Raw genomic sequence first — 15,378 nt, forward strand, 5'->3', positions numbered from 1 at the left:
TGACATCGAGTTACCTTTGAAGTCTTTCTTTCTGTAGACTGTCTCTATATTTCTGTTCAATGCTATTCTTGGGATTTTTCCTCTTTTATAGAACCCCCCTTAATATTTCCTGCAGTATCGGCTTGGTGGTTGCATAGTCTTTTAAGTCTTGCCGGTCTTGGAAACTCTTTATCTCTCCATCCATTTTGAATGTCAGTCTTGCTGGATAAAGTATTCTTGGCTGCATGTTCTTCTCATTTAGTGCCCTGAATATATCTTGCCAGCCTCTTCTGGCTTGCCAGGTCTCTGTGGACAGGTCTGACGTTATTCTGATGGGCTTCCCTCTGTAAGTAAGGAGCCTCTTTGCCCTGGCGGCTTTCAAGAGATTATACCTACAATTATAATTTCTCAATTTGACTATCAGGTGTCGTGATGTTTTTTTGGAGTGTATAATCTTGGGTGGAGACCGTTCAGCCTCTAGTACATGAACGCTGGTTTCATTCGCGAGATTCGGAAAGTTTTCATGAAGGACTTGTTCCACGACATCTTCTAGACTTCTTTCTTTCTCCTCCCCTTCAGGAATTCCAATAATTCTGACGTTGGAACGCTTCATGGCATCACTTATTTCCCTAATTCTGCTTTCGTGGGATCTAAGCTGTTTGTTCCAGGCTTCCTCCTGATCCTTTCTCTCTATCTGTTTGTCTTCCAGATCACTAATTCTATCTTCTGTCTCAGTTACCCTAGCTTTGAGAGAGTTTAGATTGGATTGGAACTCATTGAGAGCATTGTGGACCTCCTCCCTGGTAGCTTTAAGCTCCGCCCTAACATTGTGAACATCCTGTCTGGTCGCTTTCAGTTCGGCCCTAATCAATTCTGTTTGGTCATCCATGGCTTTCTCCAACCTAGCTATTGCCTGGATAATTGTTAGCCTGAATTCTCTTTCCGACATATTGTCTATGTTGATAGCCGTTAGCTCTGTTGCGGAAGGTCCATCCTCTGTATTTTTCTTCTGTTGGGCATTCCTCCTCCTAGTCATTTTGGTGGGAGAAGACTGAACAGATGTAGCTGGATGTATCAACTCTGGTGCAGTCAAGGTGCACCCTGGAACACTTCCTGATCTCCGTCTCAGAAGCCTCAGTCTGGGTGCAGAAGCTGAATAAATTCCCCCTTGGACGCTGGCAGTGCAGGTTCCAAGTTAAAGACCCTGGGGGCGCAGGATCTTTTGCTCGTCCCCAAAGCCAAGGCAGTGGCGGCTGTCTGGGAGCTCCTGACCCCCAGAGAGGTTCCAAGCAGCGATCGCACACTGAGATTTTGCCGCCGGCCGGGGCTGGGAGTGCCCGGCTTGCGCGCACCTCTTTTCAGAGGCGGCTGTGGGTCGGGCGCGCGTCTGGGGCGCTGAGAACGGGGCGCTGGTCCGTAAGCCGCAGGCTGGGCTTTTGCGCGCCTCTGTCCGGGGAAGAGTTTCGCGGGCGCGAGGCTTAGACTTTGAAACAATGGCCCGGGTTAAGAAGCGCCCCAGGGCCTTAGAAACCCAGGAGAGCTGGAGCGACGTGCACGCGCATCTCAAGCTTTGTGGTAGGGCGAGCGCGCGTTCTGCAGACCGGCTCCCATCCCCTCACAGGAGCCGGAACCCCGCACTCTGGGGCACGCTGGCGGCTTAGGGACCAGGAGCCGGTTTCTCCGCCGCACTCTCTCTGCCTCCGCGCCGGGGAGGCCGTCTGGGACCGGGGACTCAAGCCCCTGTCCCTAGCCGCCCCCGCGATCCTTTGCTCTTTTGGAGTGCTTTCAACCAGTCTCCGAGTTAATGCTGGTCCCCAGACGCAGGGCACTCTCGCTCGTATCGGGGTATTACTTTTGCACCGGTCGCCTCTGGTGGCTCCCTCCCCCTTTTGTTTATCTTCCGATATCAGTCCGTTGTTCCCATTCCGCTTTACCTGCTCACTGGCGTCTTCTGCCCCTGTAGAGATCCAGACGTGTATAATTCTGATCTCAGGCTGATTTCATGGGTGATCGGAGTTCTTTGGTAGGTAATCAGCTCACTTTGGGGTACCAGCTGAAAAGACGCCTCTTCCTAGTACCCCGCCATCTTGTCCCCCCCTATATTTGACTTTTTCAAATTCTTTGAGCTTTTTCTTTTATTCAGGAATAGTTAAAGTCGTTCCTTATGTCATGCATGTTGTCTGTTCTTTCTCTTGAGATGATTCAATTCTCACTTCTGTGAAAATGCTCTAAAGTTAATAGCTCTATTTTTAATTTTCTAATGAATTTCCCATATACTGGCTCCTCCCTCTCTCTCTTCTCTTTCTCTCTTTCTGTCTCTCTTCTCTTTAGATAGATAGATAATCAGCTAATTAATTAATTAAATCTTTAAAAGTTAAAACCAAAACAAAACATCTACTCCCTTCTATAATCAATTTTTACTATACACAAACCAGTATATTTTCTTTTTTTAGATTTTTTTAAAAAATTATTTGACAGAAAGAGATCACAAGTAGGCAGAGAGAGAGAGAGAGGGAGAAGCAGGCTCCCCACTAATTGGAGAGCCCAATGTGGGCCTCGATCCCAGGACCCTGAGACCATGACCTGAGCCAAAAGGCAGAGGCTTAACCCACTGAGCCACCCAGGCACCCACCAGTATATTTTTTATAAAACATTTAGACAAAATAATCCATTGATCCATTCACTTATTTGTTCTTTTATATTATTATTTCCTTACTCAAAAATATTAGGCACCAACAAGCCAGTCACTGTCCTAGATTATATGACAGAAAGATTAATAAGGCATACCTATACTAAATGACTTAATGGTCTAGAATAGAAGATCTAGAGTTAGGTATTTTAAAAAGCATCATAGCAAGTTTAGCAATAACACCCCACCCAAAAATGTTGCATAATAGGAATAGAACACAGAATGCAATGTATAGAATAGAAAATGCAAAGTGAAAGTAAATAAAAGAACACAATCAGAGGTGTGGATGTAGATAATATTTGTAGAATCTATTTGTGGAGAATTGGCTACATGTTAGCTAAGTGATCACCAGTTACCCCAAATAGACTCAAAATGTTATTTCTTTTTTCTTTCTTACTTTTTTCTTTTTTTGCTGTCATCTCTGTCATGTTGATTGAATCTTCTTGTGTGTTCTCCTAACACTTAGTATACATCTCTGTAGTTACCACATCTCACTGTAACTATAGATTGATAGTACCTGTCTTTGTCTTCCATGAAACAGGTTATTGATGTTACATGTTTGACTTTATATCTCAGCATCTAATTCAATGATTTGAACACATTTGACATTGTGCAAATGTTTGCTGAACAGAACCATTAATCATCCAAGTTTCTATATCCTAAAGAACATGGCTTCTAAGGTCCAGGTTACAATACCAATGGTTGGATGTTTGACTGAGTTCATTTCTAGCACCATATACTTGAGCAATTCTTTGAGCTCTCTTCCTCAGTTTCTTTACCTATGGACTGGAAATCGACATTCTTCTAGGATTATTGTGAAGATTAATTGATTTGAGCATTAACAGACCCTAACAAAAGTCAGTGCTACATAAGATAGCTATTTTGTTATACACTTTCTTTGTCATTTTAAGTAACTTCTACTCTAGTTCACACACACTCACACACACAATCTATTTTCCCTTACAATAGTTTTCAACTGGATTTTGTACCAGCACTTCTCTCTTCTAATGTATCATTCACACTACTATAAAAATTCATGACCTAAAACCAGATAGAACCAAATAATTTTCATCATGTGATTTTATATTGACTACAAGTCCATCCCTTTCAATCTAGTACTCAAGGATCTCAATGAAGTATAACAAACTCCTTTTTTTCAAAAATTATTAATTTTTAACAAGCTTTATTGAATTTTAATTTATAGACCATATAATTCACATACTTGAATTGCACAGTTTGATGTGATTTTTAGTGTATTCATAAACAACTACGACCATCAGCACAATTTTAGAACATTTTCAACACCTCAGAAATAATCCTGCAACACAGGTATCTCTTCCCCACTCTTTCTCTGTCCCTTCCCACCTAGCCCTAAGCAAACACTAATCTACTTTCTATCCCCTATTCTTTCATAAGGATGGAATCAAATAGTCTGTGGTCTTTCATGACTGAAACTGACTTCTATCAGCATACTGTTTTCAAGATTCATCTGTGTTCTAGCTCGTGTCAGTTGCTTTGTTACTTTTTACGGCTGAATAGATCTCTGTTGTAAAGATATACCACATTTTGTTTATCCATTTATCCTTTGATTGACATTTTGGTTATTTCCACCTTTTGGGTACTGCGAGTAATGCTCCTATGAACATTTATGTACAAGTTTCTATATGGGAATATATTATTATTTCTCTTGATGATGTATCTAGCAGTGGAATCGCTGGGCCATATGGTAACTCTGAGTTTAAAAGTTTGAGGAACTGCCTGACTGTTTCCCAAAGCTGATGCATCATTTTGCATTCCAGCCAGCAGTGTATATGGGTTCTGGTTTCTCTCATTCATTCCCAACGCTTGTTGTTATCTGTTGTTTTTTTTTTTTTTAATTTTAGTCATCCTACTAGATTTGAAGTGGTATCTCACTGTGCTTTTGATTTACATTTCCCTGATGACTAATAATGTGGAACATCTTTTCTTTTTATGCACTTGCCATTTGTTTATCTATCATGGTCTTTAGAGAAATGTCTATTCAGAACCTTTGCTCATTTTTAATTAGATTTTTTTTCTTTATTACTGAGTTAAAAAGTTTTTATATATATTCTAGATACTAGTCACTTATAGGATATATGATTAATACATGTTTTCTCTAATTGTGCGGTGGTTTTTTTTCACTTTCATTATGGTCCTTTGAAACACAAACAAACGAACAAAAAGGTTAAAAATAATTTGGATCAAGTCCACTGTATCTGTCATTTTCACAGCCAGGTAAATTTGTGTTAAAATAAAAAATCTTTTTAATACAGTAAACTTTAAAATAATTAAACTTAAAACAAAAAGAAAAAAAAAAAAGCCGTTTGATCCCAGGGAATCCAAGTGGGATAAACTTACATAGACCTTTGAAATTTGCATAAAGAACAATTAAAGACAACAGCAATGTTTTTCCTAGCTCTGGTAGATAGTCGTGTTCTACTTGTGGTCCAGGTATCTTCTCACGTAGCAAGGGTGCCCGATGGCCCAACCGTGGACATTTCCACACAAAGAGCTGTCTGTGACCCAGACAGAGGTTTAGATGTTGTGTAGGGGAAGTGCCAAAAGTTCCTTCCAGATGCAGCATAAAGAGAAATAAGGAGATCTAGGAGAAACATTCAAGAGATTTTGGGAATGCTAACGATGTGATGTCTGAAGAAATATACCAAAGCTCCCAAAAGTACTAAATCTCTTTGTTCAGCTGGCAGTCAACTACAGAATGGCCCCACTGAAGTGCCAGAGCATTTAGTCTACATGGGGTTTCTACTTGGGATTTTCCTTATAAAACTTCTCAAACACACTCACTTTGCTTTTATCCATAAGTTAAAGCCGTGTTTGGTAAAGGTAAACAGGAATTACTACGTTATCCCTAAAACATTCCAGTCAATAGGATATTGACTTGATGTTGGCAAAAGCCAAGATATAGTCAATGAATGTACCGCTAGCTTTGTAGGTAAATGTCTTCTAAGGTAGATGTAAAGTGACTTTGTGTTGTAATTCACAAAGCTGAGATAACAAAGAAAGAGGCAAAAACATATTCCATCAGTTGACAAAGCTGATCATTAACCAAAAAAACCAATTTTGGGGGGGAAAGATTTTATTTGTTTATGTGAGAGAGAGAGAGACAGCAAGCATGAGAGGGGGTGAAAGGGAGAGGGAGAAGCAGACTCTCCACTGAGCAGGGAGCCTGACCTTGGGCTCTAATGCCAGGCCCCTGAGAACATGAACCGAGCTGAAGGCAGATGCTTAACTGACTGAGCCACTCAGGTGCCCCTAGAATGTCACCTTTTGTACTTGGTACGGAAGAGCAGATAAACAATACCTCAGGTGAATACAAATTAGAGTAAATACGACTTAGCCTACTATCATATTCCTTGGCTTTCCTTTCAGATTTACCACAAGTGCCAAACTGAAATTCAGATCTCTGGTCTCGCCAAGGGAACAATCATTTGCTTTCTTTTTCTCATTCTGTTCAGGAGCACGCTATTGATTTTTTAGAAACAAGATCTTGCTAGCGATCATGTACACTTCTCATAAATACGCATGTTTTAGAATTATTACTGTTAAAAGTTGCTAAGTGTAAATAAATAATTACATTAAGCAGATTAAAAAGGAAGAGGACATTTAAAGATTGTGACTAAAGAAAGAGGACATTTAAAGACTGTGATTGTTTTTAGTTCTACCATTGTTTGCACAATTAGTGTTAACGTTTCTAGCAACTTGGCACTCCTCAAATGTTCTCCATTGCTTTTGTTTTGCCCTACAGTAAAGAGAAACCGTAGACAATAAACAAGAAACAAGATTAAATCACGATATTTATGGCATTTGGATCAATAACTAGCACTCTTAAGACAGAAAAATCAACCTTATAAAATAGTCTTTCTAACAAGATTGTATGTTGTTCTTGAAAACATAGTTTTTGATACATTTGGGACGCAATTAACAATAACTAAATGTCTAGTGCTACAGAAAACCCATGTAGAATAACAACAAAATACTATAACTTATGTGTTTCAAAGGGGGATGGTGAATTTGGAAAAGCTATCCATCATCAGTTATTCTAGTAACTTTGGATAATATTGTGCCTATTTTTATTTAAGGCAAACACCACTGGTGGTGAGTTGATCCATATACTTGGATGAGTTAGAAAATGCCTATATGACTCTAGTAGTCTAGAAGTAGATTCTAATTGGATTAAACTCTAACTACAGACCTAGACAAAAAAAAAAAAAATATAATGATATTGTTAATAGATAAGGTTTTTCTTGATGCACAGTTTCCTTTGTTCTCCTCATTTCATTAATATTATAATATACCTTTCTCATTTCAAAACATTTGGCCAACCAGTCCATTTTCCCTTCTCTTGTGCCCGAAATCAAGAAGATTTTCTATTTCCTATAACATATTAAATGTAAGTCAGGGTGCTATGATATTATTTCTCTCAGATATATTTAGTAAGTGTGATATTTCCTTGAGAAATGGCAAGCTTTGTTCCTGTTAAAAGACTTCTAGGTTAGAATGAAAGAAACGAGTATTTTGTGCACAATTATCATCGAGAGTACAGATGAAACCATACCAACAAAAAGCTAGACCAAAGAATCACTAGTGAAAAGCAACAACAAAAATTGTTTACACACCATCTTAATGACAAATCAACTAACTGGCTGGTTATGAAAACTTTTCCACTGGGCCAGGACCTAGCTTATTTTATCTTTTCCCTTAACTTTCTTTCTTTTTGTCTGTGTAATTTAAACATTTAGTACTATTTCTCTGGGCAAGCAGTTTGTTTCATTTTTATACACCTGGCTTCTCTTCATTCATTACATTGTATCTTAATGGTGGACACTGTGAGATGTTCTCCAATCACTCTGTATGCATAGGGTGACTAAATATTTCTTTTGATTTTTGATTGACAGTATCTTTATTAATTTCGTTTTTCTATTTTCAATTTTGCACTTACATGTCATTTGTTTATTATAGTCTTCTATTGTATGATGACTTTCACAAGCAAATTTATTGTTTCACAAATTTATTTGTGAAAGTCATCAATGTATACTAGTTATGAGGCGTTAAGGATGATTTGTCTTCTTAGTTATTAAGGCATAACACATAAACTACCATACATGTATGTGTGTATGAGGTATGTGATATGTATGTTTATGTGAATGACATATACATAAATGGTACATATACATATGTATATATATGCATGTGTGTGTAAATATGTATATGATGAAGACAGCCCCACATTTCACTGACGTGTTCAGAAAAAAGATAATATCTCTTCATTACATTATTAATTTACTATCCTAAGCTAGAAGAAGGAAATACAGAAAGATATCCTTATAATCTAGAAATGAGATGATATATCTGAAGCAATTTAAATGGAGATTGAAACCAACCATTGCAAGAGGTATTAATTGACATGATTATATCAAAGTCAGGATTTAGTTGTATGAAAGACACAATTTCCAGTCAGAGGGCATATCAGGGAATGATACTGAAATATCTAAAATCATCAAGGGAATAATGTTGGAAAATCATAAGAATAAGGTTTTATATTTCAATCTAATCTAACAAAAATGTAAAGCTGAAGAAAGCCAACTGTTCATAAGATTGTAGAAAAAATTTAAAATTGCCATATTGTTGATTTTTTTAGATGTAGGTATTTCAATGGGTGAATAGTGGCTGTTAAAAAAAAAAAACTGCTAGACATATCCAACATGACAACTATTCTATACATATCTGTAAATCTTTTAGTCCTCAGGCATCTTACATGTTCACATAATCTCACTATTTCTATTCCTGTGTAATAGATGTACCCCAGAAATATGATCCTACTGTTCTCTGGGTTCTCTGTACAAGGATGCTTTTCCATGTTACTAGTGACATCAGGGATTCATCGATAGCCTGGATTTCCATCTGTGCAAGAGTTAAAGTAAAATGTGGACACACACTATGAAGAGGAATGCAGAAGCAAGCGTTAACAGGTTCTACTAAAGCAGGCTGTTACAATATATAGATAGATATTTAAGAAATGGTACCAGCCCAAATTATATATCCACTAGTAAATCAATAAACAAAATGTCATATGCTCGTACAATGGAGCACTAAATAAAAATAAAAAGGAATGAGTGCCAACACGTTTCTTTGAAGATTTTATTTATTTATTTATTTAACAGAGAAAGACACACTGAGGGAGGAAACACAGGCAGGGGGAGAAGGAGAGAGGGAATCAGCTCCCTGAAGAGTGGGGAGTCTTATGCTGGGTTCCATCTCAGGACCCTGGGATCATGACCTGAGTCAAAGGTGGCCGCTTAATGACTGACACACCCAGGCATCCTGTGCTGACACATTTAACAAAATATGCTAAGTGAAAAATCCAGATATAGGTAACTATATATGATTCCATATGATAGAAAGAGAAGATATGAAATTATGGATGATAGAAGAGAAGTGAATGGCCATCTGGACATTTCTAAAGGAACCGGTAAGAGTCGTGTAATAGAAGATCTTGTGTCTTGTGATGCTATGAAAGAGGAAGGTATTTGTGATTTATCTCTGATGTTTTTTTTAATGGCACTTATTGACCGTTTCTGTATGTCAGGTGAAATGTTACTGCACAATTGCTGATGCAAACATGATTATCTCCAGAGTTACAGCATATTGGTTCCTTTTGATATTAGGAAATATATATAATTCGTTCTCAAGCTGGTTCCTTTTTGGCTGCCTTCCACCTATTTCCAGAAGTAAGACGTGCCTAGTGAGTATGTGCTGGTATCAATTATTGTCCTAAATGCATTAAAGAATGTGATATCACTGCTTTCTCCCTGACCCAAGGGAGTCTTCATTGTAGCACTATAAAAATATTGGGAGTGGGTCACAGAAAAAACTTAGTGTGATATACAGCTTATATATTGAGTTATTTGTATATGATTTTTTTTTTTTTGTGATAGAACAGCACCGGTATACACTAATGGAGTGAACTTCACAATATATGTAAGTCAAATCACTATGCTGTAGAACTTAAACTGACGCAGTGCTGTATGGCAATTATATCTCAATAAAGCTGAAGGGGTGCCTGGGTGGCTCAGTCGTTAAGCATCTGCCTTCAGCTCAGGTCATGATCTCAGCGTCCTGGGATGGAGCCCCACAACGGGCTCCCTGCTCAGTGGGAAGTCTGTTTCTCCCTCTTCCACATCCCCTGCTTGTACTCCCTTTCTCACTCTCTCTCTGTCAAATAAATAAATAAAATCTTAAAAAAAAACCCTGAAAAATAATACCAAAAATTGGATGGAGATAATCCACATATGGTGTTTTAAAAATATTTTTTAAAACAGTATGTTTTAAAAATATGTTTTAAAAATATGTTGTTCATTAAATTGAAAAATACAATGACTTTATGATAATTGTTCTTATATATTTTCAATTATTATTAGATAATAGAAATTATCGTGAGGATCTTTTTTCAAGAAAACATGTTCACAATCTAGAATATGTTAAACCATTTTCCAAAATAAAACATGCCCAAAATACTAGCATTTACATATCTGGATATGTGAGGAAGTTTTCCTTACAACTTTGTTCCATCCAAGCAGAACCTTTTCCACCAGGAGATAAGAGTCTCAATGGACCATTCGCTGTGAGTGTTACCAGGGCCCTTAAAGATCCTTGAAGTCAGGAAACAGCAGCCTGGAAGAGGAATCAGCATTGACAGGGGCAAGAGACTGATCATCAGGAGTTAGGAATGCTGTTAAGACATGGGGACTGGGGGGGCGCCTGGGTGGCTCAGTGGGTTAAAGCCTCTGCCTTTGGCTCAGGTAATGATCTCAGGGTCCTGGGATCGAGCGCCACATCAGGCTCTCTGCTTGGCAGGGAGCCTGCTTCCTCCTCTCTCTCTCTGCCTGCCTCTCTGCATGCTTGTGATCTCTGTCTGTCAAATAAGTAAATAAAAAATCTTTAAAAAAAAAAAAAAGACATAGCGACTGGAGGATTGTTTAGCTTGCATGCTACTACCTGGGTACTTCTTGGTACTCCCTTGTCCAGCTTTTACTGTAAATGCCCAAGTACAGCAACTCCAGACTAAGATGGCCATGGTGATCAGGTGCTCAAACTCAGTGATGAAACTACAAGATAGATTTTGGGTGCTTGTGCTTATTAATTTGGCTGGGAAAATATTGATGTATAAAACTATGACCACCCACCATGTAAGACTAACGAAATTGCCTATATGAATTGTTTCTAAAACTACTTAAACAGCATCATATAAAATACAAAAATGTTTATGCCTTTGTTTTTATAACTTTGCATCTTAGTGTATTTTTTAAAATTTGGCTAGAACTAAGAATCAGAGTCTAATTAATTCAGTGACCTCAATTAATATCTGCAATCACGGTCCATTTATGTGAAAAAAATTTGACCTTGGCAACAGGTTTTCTTTAATTGTTGAAAGTAATTATATATTCCTAAAATGGATCAGTATTTATGTAAACTTTTCAAATTGTTTTGAGAACAATTGGTTTAGAAGATAAAGTTGTGCACAAGTATCTGTGGGCCAAGGGGGAAGTGCTGGCTACTTTATCTTAAAAAGAACATATGTGATACATTGAAAGATCAAAGAAGGTAGAGTTAGATCACTCCCATGGCTGCCAGTATTTTTCAAGATCTTAACAGGTGCTAATCCATCCTCCAGGGTTGTTGGTCACCTGTGCCAATCTCAGTATGGGCTTTTAGAATTTAATACATTATACTGATCACCCATTATAATTGAGAGTTCTGGAAGCTTAATTCCTTGCGGATGTTTGCTCAGATTAATCAAGTAAATGTTTACTATTTGCTTCTAACCATCCTACTTAGAAACATACTATTTCTGAGAAAAAAATTGTCAGACCTCCAAATTTATTCCTACATATCTCTACGTATCACCTATAAATTATAATCAATGTCTTATTTTCCATTTATAGTTATTTAAACCTTCCTTTAAAACTCAATTTATTCTTGTTCATTTGTGCTATTTATTGTTGCCATAAATAGAAGCTCTAATGTAGAAAAACTGTACATACAGATCTGAAATTTCAACAATAAAATAGTACATGCTATATGTGATTATATAGTTAATATACTATTTGGTTGAATGTAGCAATTAGCTTTTATCAAGGCATGTAAATATTGCATGTTTTATGGCCAAACCGTAAATTGTTACAGCTATTTAAATGGATCAGGTCAGTGATATTAAAAAGAAATCCATCCCATCAAATTTCACTTGGAGAGAAAAAAAAAATTTCTGAAACAGAGTTTTCATGTGTTATAAATCCTGCTATTTCTGTATTATTGGCAAGTTTTGAGTTAACATCTCTTATAAAAGCTATATTCTGTCTATGACTTGTGGTCTGAAGGAAATTTAGCTAATAATTTTACTCTCTATCATAGTAAATTCCACCTGTAATAAAATAAATAAAGAAAACACATTCCTGGGGATTAGGTGCTGTAGTTTATGACTAAGCAGCAAAATGTTTCACTTTTGCTACCCTGAATGAAGGAGACATTTGAATACTTAAATCAATATCATTTATAGAAAAAAACCAACCCATACAAATAATGAATTGAATGAGTAACATATCTGACTATGAAAGACAATTTTTTATTTTTCCAATTTTCTATGTAGGTTTTATATCTCTTGTATTGTTCACCTGCATGACTTATAAATATTCCTGATTTATGGTCTTCCATGATTCATGACCTATCACGGATGAGATCATCTGAATATATACTTGTTATTACTACTGATGCTTATCATAACAGGAACACATTGATCAAATAAAAATAATCTGCAATAACAAGATGTTACCTTTTTCTCATTAAAATAATACAGAAAATAGAAATGTCATTTCTTAGCTATTCTGTTCAGAAAAAAAATATGACAAATAATGAGACATGATTTCAGAAATATAAGGACAGAGGAAGAACACAGAGAGCCCTGTATAACATAGTAAGGGCTTTTGATTGTGTGAACTGGAAAGACACTGGACAGGCATAGCCATACAAGTGACAAGGGAAGATTTTTATTATTGCAGAATTACTCTGGATGATGTGTTAACAATGAAAGACAGAGGAGCACAGCAGAAGGAGAAAGATAATTTAGAAGGCTACTGATAAAATTCAAGGAGATAAAGCCATGGTCAAAGATAATGACCATAGATTATGGTATTAGGTACATTTCATTTCATTTCAAGACCTATGTTAAGGTTTACAACCTGAACATATGCCAGTGTAGAGTGGTCCCTAACTTCAAAGAGGAAGCCTTTTGAAGAAATTATGTTATTGCTTCTGGTTTCCTATTTGTATGTTTTCTTTCTGGCAAGGGTAAGAAGAGCATATTAGTATTTCATATTTGAACACATTATCTTGGAACTACATTTTAAACAGTTAAGTAGACCTCTTGGTACACAGCTGGAAGAAATGAGTCTAGATTCAAGGGAGGGCTTCAGGCTGGATATATATACCTTGGGAAGCATCAAAATAAGGTAGTATTTTTAGTCATGAGACTGAATGAAATCACCTACTGTCAATGTAGATTAAGAAATTGTTCAAGGAAGAAACCTTGGGACATCCTTTAATAGCTTTACTGAAATATCTTTGCCATATAAAAACTGTATTTTTATGGTGTAGAACTTGATGAAGTGATATATGTATATGCTGTCAAACATCACCACAAGCAAGCTAACATGTTTATTGCCATTACATAGTGTCCACTGTGAGCGTGTGGTTAGAAGACTTAATTTAAGACCTGTCTTCTCAAGTTTCAAATATGCAATATAGTATTGTTAACTATTTTCATCATGCTATACTTTAGATTTCTAGAATTTACTCATCCTGCATAAATGAACCTTTGTTCACTTTACATAAGTAATGTATATAACTTTGTAAATTTAAAGGTAACTATACATCCATGAAACCATCAGCCTAATCTATGCCATCAACCTTATGTCACCTCTGAAAGTTTCCTCTCATCCTTCTATAATTAGGATTATAATTATTTATAATATGTATACTTAATATAAGATCTCTCCTCTTAGAAAAAGTTAAAAATATAAAACAGCATTAACTATACTCATTATAATGCACAATAGATATCTACAATATATTCATCTTCTATAACCAAAACTTTGTGCCCTTTGACTAATACCTTCACTTTCCCCCTCTTCCCAGTCCTGGAAAACACCATTTTGGTGTCTACTTCTATACATTTAACTATTTCCAATGCTTTATGAATGGTATTGTATAGCATTTGTCCTTCTGTGTCTGACTTATTTCACTTAGCATAATGTCTAGGTTTATCCATACTGTCACAAATGGCAAGATTTCCTTTACTTTTAAGACTGATTAATATTCCGTTTTATGTATATACCACATTTTCTTTATCCATTCACGTGTCAATTGACATTTGGTTTGTTTCTGTGACTTGGCTATTGTGGATTATTTTGCATTGACATGCAAGTGCAGATTTCAATTCCTTTGATTGTGCACCCAGAAGTGGGATTGCTACATCATAAGGCAGTTCTATGTTTAATTTTTTGAGGAACCTCCATACCGTTTTCCTTAATGACTGTACCAATATATATATTTCCGCCAACAATGTATAATTTTCCTTTTATCCGTATTCTCACCAACATTTGTTATCTTTATTTATTTATTTTTTTAATAAAAGTCATCCCGACATCCTAACAGGTATGAGATGATATCTTATTGTGGTTTTGATTTGCATTTCCTTGATGATTACTTATGTTCAGCCTCTTTATGTATAAGTGTTAATCACTGTATGTTTCTTAAGGAGAAATATTCATTTCCTTGACCAGTTTTTAAGTTGGATTATTTGGGTTTTCACATTAAGTGGTGAGAGTTCTTTATGTATTTTATACACTAACTTTTTATTGGATATATAGATTTGTAAATATCTTCTTCCATTCTGTAGGTTGTCTTTTCATTTTTGTTGATTGTTTCCTTTGTTGTGCAGAAATTTCTTAGTTTGATATAACCTGACTTGTCTATATTTTCTTTTATTACTTGTGCTTTTAGTGTCACGTTCAAGAAATCATTGCCTAGGCCAATGTCCAGAAGTTTTTTCACTATGTTTTTTTCAATGAGTTTTATGGTTTCAGATTGTACATATAAGTCTTTAATTCATTAATGACTCCGACTCTTTATAGTGTTTCTTTTCTCATTCCTGATATTAAATGGAGTGTTGCCAACTCAGAGTAAATGTCATTTTAGTTCTTGTATAACATACTATAACATGTTGTACAATTTATACCCAAAGACATTTTAAAATTAAGTGATATTCAAAGGTGAACATTTTGTCATAGATAGGACCAATATTAGTTCTTCATAGTTTGCAACACAGTTTTACTAACTAAAAGTAGTACCTAGTCTTATTTTTTTAAAGGTTAAGAAAACCAGAACACTCCAACATTATTTGGTCATTTTTCCTAGTCCTGTTACTTTGGAGAACCTAGAGTTTTATGAATACTTAATTTATGATAGTAATGAAACTGTTAGATAGAAAATCTTAATTTTATTAGAAATATACGTAGGATCAATAATCTTAGAGTCTAACCCTGAACAGCATACACTAGCAGCAATCTAGACTTCTTTTCAGGTACAGATAACATCTTTTAGGCAAGTTTTAATGGCTT

This window comes from Neovison vison, chromosome 10, assembly GCF_020171115.1.
Source record: "Neovison vison isolate M4711 chromosome 10, ASM_NN_V1, whole genome shotgun sequence".
Classification (NCBI taxonomy): Eukaryota; Metazoa; Chordata; class Mammalia; order Carnivora; family Mustelidae; genus Neogale; species Neogale vison.